The sequence below is a fragment of the Protopterus annectens genome, chromosome 6.part0 (assembly GCF_019279795.1).
Source record: "Protopterus annectens isolate FY-2018-M chromosome 6.part0, PAN1.0, whole genome shotgun sequence".
Taxonomy (NCBI): Eukaryota; Metazoa; Chordata; order Ceratodontiformes; family Protopteridae; genus Protopterus; species Protopterus annectens.
The window spans coordinates 1,721,336,776-1,721,353,580 of record NC_056737.1 but is presented as its reverse complement, the minus strand read 5'-3'; the positions used below and the strand labels follow the sequence as shown (position 1 = coordinate 1,721,353,580).

The following is a 16,805-nucleotide window of genomic DNA, read 5'->3' as shown; positions in this document are numbered from 1 at the left end:
ATAGAGACAAGTATACTTTGGATTCATGTCCCCCGTGGATTGTGTGTGACAGCTAGAGTATGTGGTTCAACATGTGGGTGTACCTGTCATCCCAACCATCTAATAACAGACTATTGCAAACAAAACCTGTAACATCGCCGTTTGTTCCATTATACAATGGCTACAATTTTGCATGGCGCCTTTAATTGGGTCTCTCACAAGGTATGTTGACGGTTCTGCAGATGTAATTGACTGACTGGATGTTTGTGCTGTAATTACAGTCTGTATTGCTATAGTTTCTAGTGTGGGGGATATCGGTGGGTGTACGTAGCATATACAGGTTTGTGGGGCTTGCATTTCTACATATTCCATATATATTTGTCTGGGCTCCATCCCTAATTAAAGAGCTATCAGTTAGTAGACTTATGTTATGGGATTTTACATTGGGCCATTGTTAATTGGTTTCCATATAGTATGCAGGTGAGGTTGATACTTTTATACCTCTGGAACTGCAGCAATATGTAAAGGGATATGTCTAAATGACAGCTATCCCGTGTATTTCTGTCCCAGATATTTGCAGTCATTGCAGTTGTGTTGGTAACAGAACCTCTTTGCCATGGGTTGCCACCTTTTCATATGTCCATTGTTGGACACTTGTGGAACACACAGTGGTGTTTACAGGCCGACACATAGCCATTGGTCAGTACACAGGATAGCACATACTTTTATCCTCAATACATACCTATTGTTGTGGGACTTTGGCTACTTATCATACTGCATGTAACATTTATGTTTCTTCCATACAGGCACAACTATTTAATGCAACTATTACATAATATATGGGACATAATAATGTCCTACAATCTCGGACATTTGCCCTTTGTAATGTTTTATGTCAGGACACACCTGCCCAGGGAGGGGCTGTCCCTTCTAATGTGGGACAGGTGGTAACCGTATGCCTATGGCTAGCTATACCTACACCTACCGTAATGATCTACCTCCAAGTTGGCACTAACAGACACATGATGTGGACACACACATACACACATTACAGTCACACGGAGATGCACACGGCACCCTCAACACACACATACACAGACTACGGCACTCACAAACACAGTTGAACACAGTATCTACATGGACTGCAACAGGAGCAGCATTAACTAAATGTCCCTTCATATCGTCATACTATTAGTCACGGTTGTACTGTTCCGGTACTGTGTTCTTTTGGTCTTTTAGCCTCGTGGTTACACGTGTCGGTATGTTACACATTCCATAGTTGGCGGTATCCTATTTATTTGTACCTCCAAGGTGTTATGAATGTCATTGACCTATCTATATAGATTTGCAGATATCGTTGAATCTGTATATATCAACATATATCACTCTATCGCCCTTTCTATCTGTATTATATATATGTATATATGTATATATATATATATATATATATATATACACACATATGCACACACACACACATATATATATATATATATATATATATATATATATATATATATATATATCTGACAGGGAAAGTGACAGGCAAGCTACTCCTTTCATTGTGTACTTGTCGGTGTATACTGTTTCCTGGACTCCGCACGTTTGTGTCTGTACCTGTCACATTACACACCTGCCAAAGGTTAGGGTTACCAGCTGTCCCACTTTGCGAGGGACAGTCCCTCTTTGGGCAGTTGTGTCCTGCAAAATATTTGTAAACATGGCAAATGTCCTGAGATTTTAGGACATATTTATTTCCTATAGTTTATGTAATAGTTGCATAAAAGTTATTCTATATCTGAACCACCTATATGTTATAGAAACAGAATAATTAAGTAAACATTACAAGAATAAGCTTTTATCTAGGCAAAACAGTGAAGTTCTGATTTTCGTACTGGCCGGGTGTATGTGTCGGCCTGCAGACATCTGACGTATGTCCCACATTGGTCATTTGAAGAGGTGGCAATCCTACCATAGGTACATCTTGGCTAGCAATAGTGTTAGGTGATTGTATACATGATTGCGTGTTCTACTCCTGGCAGTGGTTGTTTTACCCTTCAGAGCAGGCGCTATTAGTACAGGGGTGAATAATGCTGGTTTCACCTGTTCTGGACATCATTGACCGTGATCTGCGCGATATTCGGAGAAGCTTATCCCTGTTTCGCGCATATTCGTATAGTCATTTTTAAATGTCGCTTACCAGCAGTGGGCAACGCATATTCCCTCTAACATGTGCTAAACATGATCTGATGACCTGCATCTGACATGCATTACTCGTGCCTTCGGGATTACGTTACATCCCTTGCAGGATGTGGAACCGGGAACATGCATGACGGTCACTGCATTTAACACTTGGACATCTGGGATTTGTACACGTGTTATGTCATTTTGTATGTGGAGTATACTACGGCTGTTACTCCATACTGCACTCACATGGGTAACTCAGTTAGTTTACATATTGATGAGTCCAGTTAATGTTATGTCCATGTGATGTTTACTGGATGTGCTCCGGCATTGGGTATGTATATCACAGTGAGCTACACATGATACTGTGCTACACCTTCAAACGACCATAGGTGGAGCATGCTGGGGTGATGAATACCTGTCATGGGTACACCCCATGCCTTGACATAACATCCATGATTACATTATGTCGAGCCCCTCATTAACGCAGCAGGGACTCTGTGCTGAGTGTGTGCAGAACAATGCTTACACACATGTGCTCCCGCGATTGCCTCTGCTCCACTAAGCGACAGTTGGTTACTTGATGTTGTGGTGACAGCGGACACTGTTTGCCCCATTTGGTGTATGGCCTCTGACAATCGGCCGTGTACCTACCGATGTACCTGGGAACCTATACACACAGCACCACCATATGCTGATAGGCACATGTACTGTTCAGGTGTTGACATTCCATGTTCCAATAGCTGTTGTGTGTACAATGTTTGAGGCATTGTAGGATTCACACAGTGCGCCACCTATACATTACAATTTACAGGTGGTCGTGTTTGTGTGCCATCCATTTTACTGTGTGTGCATGTGGAGAGGTGTGTCAGTCCATAGGGGCCTACACTGTCAGAGTATGTGCTATACGTTCCCTCTTTGCCAAGGTGTAGGCAAGGTGTAGGCATACTGGGCACGCCTCTGTCTGCCTACTGGGGCTGGCACAGTGTGTTCGTGGTCTGAATCCCTCTGTGCCTGTGATGGCCTTGGCAATTGTGGTGGGCTATGAGGGCGTTCACCATTTTGTCCCTGCTGCAGCTGTTTCCGCAGGATCATATTATGTAGCATGGCACATACTATAATGATGTGGGCACACATGCCTGGAGAGTACTGCAAGGCTCCACCAGATGTGTCCAAGCACCGGAACTGTTATTTCAGCATCCCGAACACACGCTCTATGATGATTCTGGTTTGTGCGTGTGCCTCATTATGGCATTCTTCCATGGGTGTGTGCATTTCTGATGGGAGTCATCATCCACGGCTCCAGTGCATAGCCAGCATCCCCCACAAGGTGGCCATTTGGGATGTCCCCCCTGACAAATACCTGATACAGCTGTGAGGCATGCCAGATATGGGAGTCATGGTAGCTTCCAGGGCTGCCAGCACACACATCCATGATAATTCCCTGGGCATTGCACACGACCAGGCAGTTGATGGAGTGGAATCCCTTGTGGTTTATGTAGCGCCTACCATGCTCACCGGGTGGTGACTTGATTTGTATGTGCGTGCAGTCTATCGCACTCAGTACCTCCAGGTAGTGTGCCACATGGTGGAAGTGATGCATATTGCTGGCAAACTCCTCCTGAGTTCGGGGGAAGTATATATGCTCATTGGCATGTGGTAACATGGCATCCAGGAACTGGTGTAGTACCCTGGATGCTGATGCCTGTGAGATCCTCATTATATCTCCAGTTGGCCTTTGAAAGGTACCTGTGGCTAGTATTTGCAAGCTTACACATACCTTCATGTCCACTGGGATGGGTTCCCCTCTGTTGTTTCTGGTTCTTAGGCGTGGCTGGCACAGCTCCACTATTTGCTGTAAGATGTCCCTCTCCACCCTGTAACACTCTACTATCTCCAGATCATGTAGCCCCTGGTAGGTTACACTTGGTCTGAACTCTCTTCTCCCCTTCCTGGGCCTGCGGTGGTTGTCGGCATCATCCTCCACAACACCATCAGTCTCTAACACATGCTGATGAATCACAGCTATGGCAGCTCCCAACATGTACATTTTTAAAAGTTCCCCGTGTGTTTACACCTATGGTGCAGTGTTTGGGAATACACAGGTGTGTGTAGGGTGCTTTCACACTTTATGCTATTGTGCTGTGAACACCTTTATGTTCTTCCTCTCCCCTTCCTCTTATTATCCACAGTCTTCCAATTCTTCACAACCCTCCCATCTTTTTCCTTTATTTCTCCTATTTTTTTATTTCATGAATTATCTTTGGGGTTTGTGTTTTCTCCTTCCATTCTCCTTTTATTTGTTGCCATTTATTTTTAATTCTGTATATTCCCATTCTATCATTGTTTTCTAGTTGGAATTTTTCTTGTAATTCATCCCAAACTTTTAAATCTTCCTCCCACCTGTACCTGCTCCCATTACCTAGCTTGTTATTGTTGTTCCCCATCTCCATGTTGTAGATTTCTTTTCTCTTTTCTTCTGTCATCCATATAGGTAATATCCTAAATTCCCCATGTGTTTTCTTTGTCCACTGCATATCAATCTCTTCTTGAGGTTTTCCAAACATTACTTATATTGTATAGTTACCCTTTCTCAGATCACTCTCTTTCTCCTTTATCATTTGTTTCCATTTCATCAAATAGTCTATATCCACCATTCATAATATGTTAATTATCATACATGTTTGTAAACATTCCTTAAGGTCAGGTACTCCTAGCTCTCCTTTTTCTTTCACTTCTACAATTCTATCCCATGCTATCCCGGGTTTCCTTCCTTCTCACAGTATATCCCTGCATATTTGTTTTTCTTTCTTTAATAATTTATTTTCCAGCACTTCCCAAAATGCTTCCCCAGATAAACAAACTGGGATATAATATACGTGTAACACTTGTGATGACTGATCAAAATCCAAGTTTACTGTCTTCCATCTTTCTATATGTGTTATTACTTCTTCCACACTATCAAAAGTCTTTTCTGCATCTAAGGATATTAGTGTTACCTCTTTATCTGTATGCTGGAAGTCCTGCATCATTAACAGTGTCCTTATTAAATTATCTGATGTTTTCCTACCTGACAAAAAACCTGTCTGGTCACCATGTATAAGTCTGGGTAGAAGGTTCCCCACCCTCTCAGCATGGACTGTCATAAAACACTTGCAATCTTTGTTTAACACTAATATTGGTATATATGATACCTGTTGTCTTGGGCCTTTCCCCGTCTGTATATCACTGAGACTACTGCTTCCTTCCACATATTAAGAATCTGCCCCAGCCCCCATCTTGCATTTTTATTAAATAAACCTACCAATCTATTCACTATCTCCTCTTTATTTTCCAAAACTTAATTGGAATTTGTCAGTTCCGAGTGGTTTTCCTTTTGCCGTCTTTCACCATGCATTGATTATATATGTCTTCTCTGTTGATCCTTTTTGCCAGCATTTGTCTTTCCTGATATTCTAATTTCATTATCTCTGGTAATTGCCACTCATTCCTCCTTTGCTTTTCCCTTCTTTTCCTTCTTCTTCTCCTTTGTATAATTCCTGATAGTACTCTCTAAATGTCTCTAATATTTCTTTCACATTTATTATTTTCCCTCCTCTTGCCCCCTCCTCTAACTTATATGTCCCCCTTTCTACCTCTTGCTGATTTAATCTTGTTCCAAAACATTTGCTTGCCTTGGAGCTTGTTTTAAAATACAATCTTTCCACTGCTATGCTCTTGTTCCAAATTTTCTCGCCCACCATTTGTGTTCTCCTCTTTACTTCCCTCTCTCATTCCTTCCTCTCCTGCTTTCCTTCACTTCTCTCCTTCTGTTGGTGTACACATTCTTTTTGTAGGCTCTCTTTATTCTGCCCACTTACTATTTTGGTCTCCCTTTGTTGACATATAATTTCATTTCTAATTGCCCTCTTTATGTTTTCCTACTCTTCTGCCATCTCCAACATATTCTTCTCAAGTGTCATCATAATTATTTTTTCTATTGGCTTCCCTGTCAATTAGATATGTTGGTATTCACCAGTGCCTGACTAGGGTGCTCCCTCCCATATTCTTACCCCTATTATTGTGTGCTCAGATAATATAATTTGATCTGCTTCCATTTCTCTTATCCATTTAATTTGTTCTTTTGTAATATAACCTCTATCAGTTCTTGACCATGTTTTATGTCTGGCAGGATAATATGTGTGTTCCCCTCCTATTTGCATCCCTATATCAATTTCCTTCATATATATCCATCCTATTGATATTAAAACTTTATCATAAATCTACATTCCTTTCTCAGTGTTTTCACCCTTGGACTTTCTCCTGCTTCATCCCTTTTTACTATCATGTTTCAGTCCCCCGGCATTATTGCAAGCCCTTCTTGAAATCTTACAATCTCCTCTAATATTCCATTCTTTCTATTTATTGTTGCCTTGGATAGAATATATATCATAATAATTGTGATCCCCCACCCACTTTATTCTGGCATATCTATACCTTTTATCTTCAGTTTCATACTCTGTTGGTATGAGGAGTATCTTCGTTACACATATCACTACAGCATCTCAGTTTCCTCTTCCCCAAGAAGAACTTGCTGCTTATTTATGCACCCCTCCCCTAACTCTTACATGTTCCTTTGTATTGGCATGGGTCCCTTGTAGTGTTAATATTTCTGCTCTTGTTATCCTCATTATTCACTCCCTTGTTGCTCTGTTTCCTAACCTATTAACATTCCAGGCCTTACTTTCCAACTTAAACTCTCCCATTTCTTAATATGATTTTACCTTCTACTTTGTTTCTCTTTCTCCTTTCCTATCCTCTCTACTTTTTTCATTTTTTCTTCCTGCTTATTCCTCTTCCTGTCTGCAATTTTCTTAACTGAAGTGATGACTTAATCTTCCATTTCTCCCTCACGGTTATCAACATCTCTTTTGAACTGTGTGTGCATGTGTGTGTGTGTGTATGTGTGTGTGTGTGTGTGTGTAAGTATCATTTCCCTGCACAGAGTTAATTCCTGTCTGTTAGTCAGAGTCCATATCTTGACTTTTTTTTGTCATAATAAAGATGGTGCCATAGCTTCTAAGGTCATGATTTTAAGCATATTTTCATGCTTAATTGCTTCTTCCTCATTACATGTACCTTTCATTAATCCAGGGACTATGTTCAATTTAGCTATCTGCTTGCATGTTTTGGGTGTATTATAATAAACTTCACCCAACTCCCTCCACTTTTCCTTCAGTTGATTTGTATCACCCGTTTTGTCTACAAATGATCCTCTTTCCGGTCTTCTTCTCCCACACTGTCTCAGACCTAGTCAATATAGACTTATCACAGAATTGTCCAACATTATATCTGGACCTTTTAATATGTTATAGCTCCCTTTCTTTCTCACTTTTATCGCTGTCACACACTTAATGCATTACTCTTTCTTTAAATACTTAGTTGTTCCATTATATCCTGTATTTCTCATGGTCCTTCTTCCCCTTACTCTTGATGTTTAGTCTTATTTATACATGCCTCATTCACCCCTTTTCACTTGTCATTTCTATTAGCGTCTCATATTCTGTTTACATTACTTTGCCAGTGAAGCACATATGTTCATCTCTCAATTGTCATTCTCTTTTACCTTTTATATACTCTATAATGCATATCACTTATATTGCTTTTACTGCTAAATTTTGCCAACAATGCTTATCATTTTCTTAATACAAGTTATTGATAAATTATAAAAAAAGAGTTCAGCAAGTTATTTACTTAATTGTATGTGCATGTATATGTTTTACTGCATGTTTGTATGTGGGAAAGTGGCTCAGGGAGGTGCCTGTACTAACACAATGTTTCCACTGTTGTTAACTACCACGGAAAAGTGCTGATCTGCACATGTGGTAGCTAATGACAATTCGGAGATATGCAAATTAAATGATAATGAGGTCCTTTTTCATTGTGGCTAATGTGTTTCTGAATCAGAAGTCTCCACATCATGTAAACAGGGCCTTTTTGAAACAGCCCTTACCATGGGCGGCAGGGTTCTTTCTGTATCTCGAGGAAAAACTGTTCACCTTTAAAGTTGCTAACATTCATTCTATTATTCATTTGCTGCTTGTTTCAGATTATGTTGAACATACTTAAAATAAATTTGCTTTAGATCTGAAGAACCTTTATTTAAAAGGCAAAATTGCTCAACTGGAATTTTTATTCTCAGTCATTACTGTTCATTGTTGTATTACCTATGGAAAATTAATAATACTTAGCTACTCTTAAATAAACAAAAATGTTTATCAAGAAAAAGAAGAAAGCTCTGTAGTGGCATCAGGATTTTTTAGATATTTTTAACCATTCACTGTTTCAGTTCTTTGTTTAGTTTATTATTCATCTTGGAACAGAGACTAATGTCGATAATACTTTTGAGTCAGGCCTTAGCTTGCAAGTATGCTGTCTTATTTAGTGCAACTAAGAATGCTCTGCCTGGAAAAAAAAAATATGTTATATTTGAAATGTATATTCAAGTTAAAAAAATCTGTTGCACTTCAGAACTGAAGATGTTTACACACAAGGTGTTGAAACATATTTATTTACAAATCATGCTGCTGTTACTAATGATGCTGAAATGTTTGATATAAAGGGGTACCTGAACTGGAGGGTGGAAAACATGTGTTGTTTTTTGTCAAAATATTAAATTGTACATTTTTGCCAAACATTTGCTATACAGGAGGCTGCAAGAGTGTTCTGAGATATGGACAGTCTAATTTTTTTTCTGGGCAGTGAGACCACTTAATTACTGCCTCTCCACTGAAACATTGCACTCAGTGTGTTGAGAATAGGCACAATATTAATGAGTGCCAATACATCTTTTTTTTTATGCCATACATGGGTTGTGGCATTTTTGGTTTGATTATATTTCTATTTCATCTTCCTCTTTTGCTTAGCCAGATGTTCCTTCTGTAGGATACAATACTTCTGTTAACGCATTCAGACCTATGATGCCTTTTTTTGTATACTTCCAGTTTACGCCCATTGTTTCTTACTGCATCTTGACCTTTTCTGGGTCTGGCTTCTTTAACTAAGTGACTTACCTGCTAATAATAAACAGTATTAAAAAGTGCAAGAAGTTGTTAACAACATGACACTGAGATTGTTAATCTCAAATGTCCTGCAGAAAAGAAATTAGACACTGTTTCTCAATTATTATTCAAATTTTCATATTTATGTTCATATTTTCATAACAGAGAGCTCTCCACAATATTGAAGGGCATTGTGTGATATGCTGTGGTGAGATATAGGAACATTTATTGTCAATGTCCATTTATACTACATGATGCTTGAGATATTGTTAGTTGTTTGTCAGTAATTATGAAAATAAACAACATTCCCGTTTGTACTTACTACTTCAAAAACGAGTGACTTACAAACTGTTGCATGATATCTCGTGAAACCTTAGATGCTATTGAGTGTTATTTATTTTCCTAATTATACAACTGAGCATATGTTTTTATATTTCTGTACATATCTCTATATATATGCACTCATAGATTAATTTCTTGTTGTCATTTGAAAGCTTATGACTGGTTAAAAATATTCTAACAATATATGCCTAGGATGTATAGTTTCCAAGATATGACAATTTGTGATCATTTAGAAAAATATAACTTGGGATTTGCCTGTATTATAATAAAAATATAACTTGGGATCTGTCTGCATTATACTATATTGTAGTAAATATAAAAAGAGACTATGCATTCAATGACTGTTATCATTGTAAATAATACTTCTTACTAGTAACATTGCTATTTGTACAGGTGTGATAGCTTTTATTTTTCACAAAATATTTGCATTTATATTCTTCAAAAAATACTCTGGAATGCAAGTTGTATGTAGACTACTAGAGGTGTGATATTCCACACCACATATGTGTTAATGAGTTAATCCCTCAACTTTAATGGGTTTTACAGTACCTGAGGAACCTGAACACATGCAGGATTTCAGCACCAATTTTGTGCCTGGTATTTGCCAGATACTCAAGAGCCTCCCCGCATACAATCCATTTTCCACTCACAATATGTATTATGCCTTAATGGCAAAGGGACAGGGGGATGGGGGCCAATAACTTAAATTCATACAGAGTTGTAACTAGAATGAGGTGAAAATGGCAGTTGCCTTGTGCAAAATGTGTTCCACAAATGATCTTCAGGTACCAAATGTGCATGTGTACAGTACCAGCACTGATTTATGAGGCTCTGAGAGAATTGCAGCTTCAGAAATGAATTCCAGTTCTGGATTTGTGGTCATGGCTGAAGGTCTAGTAACTGTAGCAAGGCACTTGCTGCAGTTGTAGTAAGCAGCTTGCAATAGTTATAGGAATTCGAAATGGTGCCTGAAACTTCTCTCATGATGTTATTTCTTTACTTGATATTTCCTTGCTTCTTAAAGTAAAATGTGTAGAGTTTGTATGTTAGGGGAATAACACCTTTATGTTTTTTAGGTCAAGAGAAGTGATCTGGTATTGCCATTTTGTTTAACAACCCCATTCCTAAGTTACTGTACAGTAAATTCAAAAGACATGGGTTGGAGTAGTGGTAGATCTTCAAATACATTCAAAAGTACTTTGCCTTATTACCTTACATGCCCCAATAGATCATTCCCAACAATTTCCTTTTTTGAAAATGTACAGCTTTTTTGTCGGCTAACATGGGCATCATTCTTGTTGCTGATTTTAATTGTGAGTTTAGATGTTCTGGTTGAATACTGTTATATGGAGATTGAATTCATATGACTCTGAAGCATGTTAAAGACTGTATAATAAATTAAAAGAATGCTTGAGGAGTGAAACTGCCTTTTTTATTTTCCATCTCATTGACAGAATGTGAAGGTGGTCAGTTTCAGATTTTACTGATCATTATGCTGTTTGGGTTGTTTAGGGAAGGGAGGAAATAAGATTTGTCAGAATACTATTCTGTGAGAGGCTTTTATAGTTCATTTACTGCCTGCTGAACTAATTTCCAATCTAAATATTAACTAGGATATTTAAGAGAATGAGGTAGACCAAGGCATTTAGAACATCAACAATATACCTATCTTTAGCAGAATATAGTTGTCTAGCAGAGGCAAAGGATGCCTTATATCATCACGTGGACCAAGTTGTCCAAGAGCAGAAAATAAGATATATACATGATACCTTGCATAAATAAAGGTATTTTTTCCAGGGAAGGAAAGGAGTTACTCCCTGGCTTAAGAAAGTACTTAAAAGAACTGAGAATGTGATAGAATCTTTTAGAACTACTATAGGACTTACTACATATACTCAAACCAGAATATTACAAGTTGTGTTGGTTTATGCAGCCATTTGCATTCACTAGAAGTGGACAGCAGTCCTACTTTCTGGCAACTTCCTCTTCTCATTGCTGAGCAGAGTTGGGAGTTGGGACGAACCATTACTATAGCCTAATAGGATAGGGCATTAAGCTTAGTGATTGTGATAAAGACTCCTAGGTAAAGCATATGGAATATACTTTGTATGTGTATACGGATGTTGGTCAAAAGCAATTATTTCTGGTTGTCTTAAATGAATGGCTTGAGGCTAGTACTACAGAAGAAAGGATGGTGGAATCTATTATAACATTTATTTTTAAGAAGGGTGAGAAGACTGAAATCATCCGACTTCCACTGTTCTGTGCAATTCCAGTTACAAAGTCTTAGTATGATTTTACACTTGCACTTAACATGCTTGTCTCCCTGTATTAATAAGTGATGGGTTTATGACATTACAGTATAACAGGTTCAGGAGGAGGTAAATTCTCATCAAGAAGGTTGTTCATGTCATTAACTTGGTGTGTGTGATACTGTTAAGTTTATGTCCAGTGACATACATACATAAAGCTTTTGACAGTTTACTTCATTTGCATTTTTAAGATATTTTGCAGGCGTATGGGTTTGGTGCCATTTTTTTATGTCTTCAGTCAATAAATGAGGTTTAGGACAAATCAATTTGTTCAGGGACACCTTCAATGGTTGAAGGTTATGTAGGAATGATAAAAGGGGGAGGGTTAGTGCTTCGGGGAGTGGGGGTGTGAGTGGATGTTAGTGGTGGTTGGAAGTGAAAAATTGTAGATAGTGTGTTGGTAAAAGAAGGCTTAAATTAAAAGGGAAGAGGGTTGGGGAGGAAGTCAGGTAAGCGTGAGGAGGGGCTTAGGTGGCTTTATGTGAGTGTAGCTGGGTTAAGGATCAGATTTAGGTGTGAACTTGCTACCCGCCCTCCCTTCCTCCCTCTTTTTTAAAGATGTGGGGGATCGAGTTATGAATTCTGGGGCTGGGTGCTTAGTCAGTGAAGAGGGGCAGGTTTGTTCCTCTTCTGTTCCCCTCTAGTCTTGGGTGTTGATTTAAGGAGTTTGGGGAATGAAAGTGAGCAGTGGGATGCTTCTTTGATAAGTAAGAGTAAGTGAGTGGTGGTGATGACGCTGCTTACATGGACAGGGTGAGCAGGGATATGCTGCCCTGGTAAATGATTACATGGGTGCTCATACTGTGATTAATAAATTAAAATATTGTTCAATAAAGTTGCGTTTATGGAAATTTAATAATGGTTGTCAAATGTCATTTGGTGTGTTGTGTTTTATTGAAGGGGACCAAGACAGATGCTTTCATGTGTGTTTGTGTAGAGGTCAGTGATTGATTTTCATATAAGATCAGGCTGGAGAGAGGTGTCAAATAGGGTTGAATTTCAGTTTTATTCATTTATTTTTTTTTGTTTGTTTGTTTGTTTTGTTTAGTTGTGAATGTTTTGCATTTAATGAGTGAGACAGAGTTTATGATACTAATTTTCCTTTTTATGCTTTATTCTGATTATGCTGGTTTGGCAGCTAGAGATGCATCTAGTATAGGATAGTTCATAGGTTTATAGATTAGTACTAAGCTAACTGCCCTTGTGAGCCATTTTAAGCCTAGCCAATTATCCCTTGTGAGACTCAAACCCTGCACTTTGTGCTTGCAAGGCAAACACCTTAACCATTAGGCCACCCTCCTTTACTTCATGTTAAAGATTTGCATTTAAGGCAAGTGGAGCTCTTTCTTTTTAAGGATAATTATAAAAAAATGGGGAAATTAGGTAATGAGATAGAAATATTTGCATTAAGTGTGTCTGAACAATGATCAGAATTGCAACAACTTGTGCAAAGTGAGGTTGCATTGTAGATGGCATTTATACTGTCTTTCTGAAAGAATTTTTATTTCATTAGTTGTGGAGATATTTTGCTGGGGTATATATGTAAATGACTCAGCAGGAAAGACAGGTGCTAAATATAAATATTTCTTCTTTTTTGGGGGAGGTTGCATTTGAACCCTGTGTAAAGGTCTGTTCTCTATAATAAAACTCATAATGGTGGATCGTGGTGTTTTTCTAGTTTTTCCTGCATTTTTCTTTGTACTGTCTGCCATTCACAAAAGGCAAGGGGAACTGTTAAGGCTTAACATGGATCTGCAAAGTAGAATGCTTGAAATATTATTTCTGCAGTTAAAGACATTGCTTAGCAGGTAATAATGTATTGTGAGATTACCAGTATGAGTAATTCTGTTGGAATATGAACATTGCAGCCGTAGACAAACACAGATAACTTTGGGTGAAAAAACAGGAAACAAGGTAAGTGCCTCCTGCTTGGGAAGCTTTTAATGACTGACAGGAAGAAAGTAAAAATTAGAAAAACAGATCTATTGTAAGAAGTTTGATGTATAGCACTAACAAGACAGAAACATTGGTAAAAGGTCATAATTTAACACTAAGATAACCATGGGCAATGTATCCATTGAAAGAGATAGGAAAAAACATTTCAGATGTGTCACCTATTTTCATCTGAAAGATACCCACTGCCATCTGCCCACTACTTCCTTATAAAAGACTGCACAATTGGTGGTCAGCATTTTGGTATTACTCCTGCTACAGATTCTGTTATCACTCTCAATTAGAGAATGTAAACACATCAGATACTTTACACACACACACACACACACACACACACACACACACACACACACACACACACACACACAAAGCATTCCACAATAATATCACAGCCAAGAAGTAGCAGGCACATTAAAAGCTTAAGGAAATACTCATACAACAAAACAAATTATACAAAACCCCCAAAAAGTTCTAATAAGACTAAAATGACCATTAACAATATAGAAATATTTGTACAAACTAATTCAAAAAGTTAATCGTGTTTACCTGAGAGTGGAAAAAAGCATATGAGAAACAGCTGTCCTTTCCTGCACCACAAATACTCAGCTATGCAAAACACTAACCCTTTACTGTCAACATAAGTGAGCATAATGAAGTTTTACAGCAAGATACTCCCACACAAATTCAATAGTCCTCTCCCTCTGAAATTCCATAGCCGTCATCCATGAGCACTGCCTTGCAACAAGACTGCTAGGACAAATCATAAACAAAAATCAGGTATTTCCTTTGCTTCCTGTAGCTCTACAAAGTGCAAGATGTAATCATCCCTTTCCTCATAAACACTAAAGCTACATGGCAACATTATCTAATAAAAATAATCCTCCCACTTTCTAGTTATTCTGTACAGAGAGGAATTCCACTAAATTAGCAAAACAAAAAAAAAAAAAAAAAAAAAAACATAGCTGTGCTTATTCAGGTGAAGCCCCTACAAAGTAAACATGCTTTCATTGTAGAAACTTCTGCACCACTCAACCTGCTGATCAGAGATTTAATGTGTACTATAAGCTGCACAAACTGCTGTACCCCTGATGGGATTCCTTTGGACATTTCAAACAAACTATTATCTACTGATTTGTACCCTCCCAGTCTCAATATAGATAAAGCCACTACTATCGTAGGAATCAAACAGCCACCTGGCAACTTTCCTTAATTCCATCATACAACAGCTGCGGCCTTGCGATGACAATGTGGTAGGCTATATTTAAGATGCAGAATTTGTAAAAGTAAATTTAAAACCTTGAGTTACTGCCATAGATAGATTATTCAGTATCTCCTCTGAGCAGAAGCAGTCAAGAGAAATGAACATGTAATTTTAGTACCCTTTCATCAAGGAATCATAACAGTCATACCACCTGTTAAGAAATCAAAATAATTATCAGTTTGTTCAAGACATTAGAGCTGTAAATTCAGTAGATATTGCTGCTTACCTCAACTACACTTCATACTTTGATTCCCTCTACTTTTTCTGTTATTGACATTTCTGTTTTTGCATTTTCTCTATTCCATTTCATCCTAACAGTCAGTATCTGTTTGTTTTTACTTACAAAAGGTCAAAAAAGTTGCAGAAGTAGGACATCTCATTTCTGCAGAAGCACATCACACTCCTTCAAAGATTTCTGCTATTCAGTTATTTCTGCTATTCAGTTTGCATCACTCACTATAATCTTGAAGCAGCTCTGTACTTTCCTTGGATTAGCAGGTTACTGTAGATAATGAATTTCCAGTTTTGCAGAAGTATATTTTTAAGTGAGATATTCCAGAACCACAACATCAGCAAGAAAAGCATGAGACACATTCATTTATCTGAAAATCACCCTCCTGAACCCTCATGCACTTGGCTTACGAGTCATTCAAAGGAATTTTTCTTGTTCTGCATGGTACAGTAGCATTAGTCTTTTTATCACAGTGTACAAACATTGTTTTTACTCCAGTAGTATACTTTAGGACTAAGTAAAATCCTGTAGAAACAGCTATCCCACACTGCTATAAGCCAGTAGCAGCAGCAGTCAGGATACTAAATATGGCATTTTCATTTACACTTGGACACAACATTTTTGTTGCAGTTCCCCATTCTGTAAATGCCTTGTTATTATAAACAGACTCAGGATTTTTCAGGATTTTGGCTTTCTGCTATGAACTTTCACTATTAAATAACCCTTGCCTGAAAATTATTAGGTTCCCACCTTTGAATCCTGCATCAGAGGCTGAGAAAATGTCTTACAACTGTGTGCTTTGTTTCTTATTAACCACATACATTCTGTTAAATCTGACCTGACAGATATCCAGCACTTATCCTGTTTGTAGATGGTTCCTTTATTTGCAAAGAAGCTAGCTCACACATGGCAACATTTTCTCTAGGCACTACAGATCAAATCCTGCTTAGAGAGCAATTAAATGGAAGTGTATCCACCCAACTTGCAGAACTGATAGCTATTAATGAAGCTTGCAAACTAACAAAGGATAAAGACAGTTAATATTTTCACAGCCTCACGTTATGGTTATGTGATAATTCATGAGTTTGGGACAATATAAGTCAAAGTAAACTTTATTGTCATTTAGAACTACACACTTGTACTCTAAATGAAATTTCGAGCATCAGCTCAATTCTTTTTTTTTTCGAAACACCTTTATTTGAATTATCACTTGTGACATAGGCAAATTTGCATTCATATAAAAATAATCAAACTATATTAACCTAACAAACATTATACTGCACATATATTGCTATATATCATACAGTCTAAGAAATATTACATCAGTTATTAAATTCCTGCTTTTTTTAAACAAGAAACATCTTTATTAAACCATAACTTACTACATAGGCAATCATACATTTATATAAATGAAAACCAACCACACCAACGCAATCCTAGTCGGAAGCATTTTATATCACAAACAATACTGACACACTCCCAGTTACAAACATTATATATCA

At 37.9% G+C, this 16,805-nt stretch overlaps 1 protein-coding gene across 1 annotated transcript in view; it reads right to left on the bottom strand.

The window, feature by feature from the left end:
• The window catches only part of LOC122804910 (integrin beta-2-like), a 1,273,642-nt gene extending 1,259,178 nt beyond the window's left edge, over positions 1-14,464 (bottom strand). Inside the window, exon 1 of the mRNA XM_044075119.1 lies at positions 14,357-14,464. The gene's annotated coding sequence lies outside the window, so the exon portion shown is untranslated. The remainder of the gene's footprint in view (positions 1-14,356) is intronic.
• Positions 14,465-16,805: the final 2,341 nt, after the last annotated feature.